Raw genomic sequence first — 4,193 nt, 5'->3', positions numbered from 1 at the left:
ACTGGGTTTTTATCATGGAAAGACTCCCCAGGCTAAAGCACAGTACTTTTAGGGGCAGGGACATTGGGTTATATGATGGCAGGACTCTAAGGCTGCTGAGGTTTATGTGGAGAGCCAGGGAAATTGGGTTCTGTGATGGCAGGGATGCTGGGTTCCATGCAGAAAGCCCAAAGTGGCTTTTGTAATGACAGTATATACAGTGCTTCAGGTTTTTTCTTCAAAATCCAGGGAACTTCCAGGTGCAGTAGAGCACATCTGTAATCCCAGAGGCTCAGGAGGCAGGAAGATCATGAGTTCAAAGCCAACCTCAGCAACAGTGAGGCACTAGGCAACTCAGTGAGACTCTGTCTCTAAATAAAACACAAAAAGGGCTGGGGATGTGGCACAGTGGTTAAGTGCCCCTGAGTTCAATCCCCAGTACCCAAACAACAACAACAACAAACCCACAGGGAACTGCAATTCTAGGATAGTGGGACTATCTGTCCTGCTAATCTTTATGTGGAAAGCATTGAAGCTGAGGCTCTATTTATTGAAGAATTTCTGGTCTCCTGGGGTCTACAAGAGAGACAGGTAAGTGGGTTTCTCTGGTAGCAGTGAAGCCAGAATTAGACAGGCAGCCAGTGTAGATAAGTAAATCAAGTCAGGCCGGGTCTCAGAGGCCAATTTGAGTGAGTATGAGCAGGTGGAGATTGTCCCCTGTGGGATCTTATCAAGAACCTGTCCCTGCTCCAACCTGTTGCCAAGGTAACCTGTCCCAGGAATTTCCCCTCCCTACAAGGAGCTATAAAGTTTTAATGTGTCCTTGGCTACTCTGTCCTGCCCTTCCCCCTTCAGCCCACCATTTTCCCACCTTTTGGCCCTCCCATTGGGCATTCCTGAGCCTAGTCACTAGGCAGGAAGGAGAAAGATAAGGGGGAAAAGGCAGGAGAACAAAGGAATCCTAGGACATATAAAAAGGGCAGAACATCTCACCTCTTGGGATACCAGGATACCAGCTATGGCTTCCTTCTCCCTTGCTGGAGAAGTCTATGTTACCCCTTTTAAAATAATCCCTCATTCATATGCTTGCCTCCCCAGTGTGCTTCTCTAATGTTCAAACTTCAACGTGTGGGGAAGCAGGACTCATAACTGATAACCGGCAGTGTTACCGCTGTTTACTGGTGACAAGTCCTTGCTTCCCCAAACATTGAAGTATAACACCAGAGAAGCATGCCGAGGCAAGTGTAGAACGGAAAGTGGAAGGCTTTATTAAAGGATAGCAGAAAAGACTTCCTCCTGGAGGAAGAAGGGAACCCAAGAGGCAGAATCCGTGGAAGGGCGAGGTCTTCCCTTTTTTATAGCTAAGGTCTTCTTTTATTCCTCTCACATTTCTGTCCTTTGTTTCCCTTTATCCTTTAGTGATAGAATGTAGGTGGGAAGGCCAAAAGGTGGGAGACAGATGACTGGAAGAGTAATCTGGGCAGGAAGGGCCTGGGGTGGTTTGATTAGCACCTCCCAGTTTGATTAGCACCTCCCTGTTTGCTGGGAGCTGTTTCATTAACAGTTCCTTAGAATGGGTTCCCAGCGTTGGGGACATTAACATTTCAATTTCCCCAAGTACTGCTCTGGTTTCCTGGACTGTATTCTCGATAATGGTCTTCATTTTCTTTATCTTACTCCATATTAGACCCAATTTACCTAAGTACAGTAACTACCTATCTTTAAATCTGGCTTCAGTGGTATCAGCAGGGCACTCAGTTCCTCTGAACTCTATGTATAGAAAAATGGAACTGGGATTCTCTTTATGGTAGGACTCACAGTGATGCTGAGCTTTACATGATGAGCTAGTAAATTAGAGTCTATGACAGCAGTACTCACTGGGAATATTGGCTTTTTGTGGAGCATCCAGAACCTGGGATTTTATCATGGCAGTATAGCTGGGGTCTAGGTAGAGAGCCAGGGACCTTGAATTGTAGAGAGCAGGATTTGCAGAGATGGTTACCTCCTCACAGAATGTTACAAAACAGGATTGAGGGAGCCTACTGGCTGGAGTGATGATGAGGTACACAGTAAGATGGACCTTAAACAATGGTGAGAATTTTAATTAATTTAATTAATTAAGGCAAGGACAGTCTAGGCACTCAGAACAGCAAGAACCAAGATGAAAAGAGAGGTGGTAAGTCAGAAAGACATAGGATTTATTTAGAGGAGTGGTTCTTAAATTTTTTGTCTCAGAGAGGCTGAGGTAGGAGGATCACTTGAGAGGTCTTGAATTTGAGACAAATTCTAGGCAACAGAGCACAATCCCTTTTTTTTTTTTTTTTTAAAAATTGTTCAAAGAGCTTTTATCATAAGAAAACATCAGTTGGTTTTTATTGTTTTGGAAATTAAAATTGAGTTACTGTGTCAATTCCCTATGGCTGCTCAAGGAAGTTGCCACAGATAGTGACTTAAATGACAAAAATTTATTATCTAGGGTCCTGTAGTAAGAAGTCTAAGATGAGTTTCACAGGGATAAAATGAAAGTATGCCAGATAGCAATCTCTTGATGTCTCACTCTCAAGATCAACCTCAAATCCCTGGGATTACAGATGTGCACCACCAAGCCCAGCAAAATATTCTTAATCATATCTACAAAATCCCTTTTGTCATTTAAGATAACATATTGAAAGGTTCCACAGATTAAACTTGTATATATCTTTGAAAGACCATTATTCTGCTTATCATAATTAGTAATTTATTAATTGCACTGAAAAACTAGCCTCTACCTCAGAGCAAAGACTGTCCAAGGAAGGGGCATGACCTTTGTCCTTGGAAAGACCACAGAGCACTCCCAGGCACATTCCCACCCTGCTAAGTTGTTTATCTACAAATAACAGGAAGAGATCTGCTGGGCCAGGTGTCCCTGACTCAGTCAGGCTAGGTGGGGACCCATAGCAACCCCCTAGCAGCCACCAATCAGCATGAGACAGGGAAATACCTGGGATGCCAGATGACCCTCCCAGTAGTTTATGGTGGTTGATAACGTGTTGGGAAACCATGTAGTTCAGCATGAACACCCCTCTTGGCTTAAACCAATCAGTTCAAAGGAATCCCCCTCTTGTAGTAACCAATCACCCCTACCCAACTTGTTCTTGCCAGTGAATGTGCTAATCATGTTTTAGAGTTGTTTTATGATTTTCCCGTGGTGTGTGATGATTTGCTAAGAGATGATGATGTATGTGAAGTCCCCGCCTTCTCCAAAGAGTGTATAAAACTGCTGCAAACCCTGGGCTCGGGGCCTCTCAGCGTCACCAATTGCTGTGTGTACGTGGAGGACCGAGCTAGCTCTCAATAAACACCTCTTTGCTGCTTACATCGATCTTGGTCTCTGATGGTCTTTTGGAGGTCTGGAATTCGAGCATAACAGCACCTTGGCACACACTCATAAATCCTAGGGACTTGGGATGTTGAGGCAAGTGGATCAAAAGTTTAGCCAAACCCTATTTCAAAATAAAACAGAGGGCTGGGGATGTAGCTCAGTGGCCCACATCCCTGGGCTCAGTACCACAACACACACACACACACACACACACACACACACAGTTATAAATGCATTACAAGTTAACATAAAATTGTTACAAATAATAATCAAAAAAGTGAGAAGAGAGGTATTGTTTTACTCTTTTGCAAATATTTTAAAGTCTACCATGATAAAAAACCAGATTCTTGAAAATTGCTTCTGCATTCAGTTTCTTGGGTTAATGTAAGTCTCTGGTCAAATTCTACTATACAAATATGAAATAATGAGAATAAAAAGGCAAATAATGTATTATATTGCCGCAGCCTGGCTGGGCACCAAATAACCGAGCCACCACAAAGCCTTGTAGATTCAAACAGCAGCTCTTTATTCCCGAACTGTCACCGGCACTCTACACGCATGTTCTGGGAAAATCCACAACTCCACCGGGCTCTGCATCCCAAATACTCTCTGAATCCCTCGAGAACTCAACGGGAACTCAAGGAGTGGGCGCCCGAGGCAGCAGGATATGCCCTATTCTCAGCAGGATCCACACCCTAAACCTGGAACCTCCCTAAACCCGGATCCGCCCTGGTCCTTGAGCAGGGTCACCTTTCTCAAACATTCATGCAATGTCACTGCAAATGACCTGGGTCCAAGGCAAGCCCATTTCCACAATGGAGAGTCCTCCCTCTAAGCAACATTGGGTAGGCTG

This window comes from Marmota marmota, unplaced genomic scaffold, assembly GCF_001458135.2.
Source record: "Marmota marmota marmota unplaced genomic scaffold, marMar, whole genome shotgun sequence".
Taxonomy (NCBI): Eukaryota; Metazoa; Chordata; class Mammalia; order Rodentia; family Sciuridae; genus Marmota; species Marmota marmota.
Note: the sequence above shows the minus strand (reverse complement) of the source record.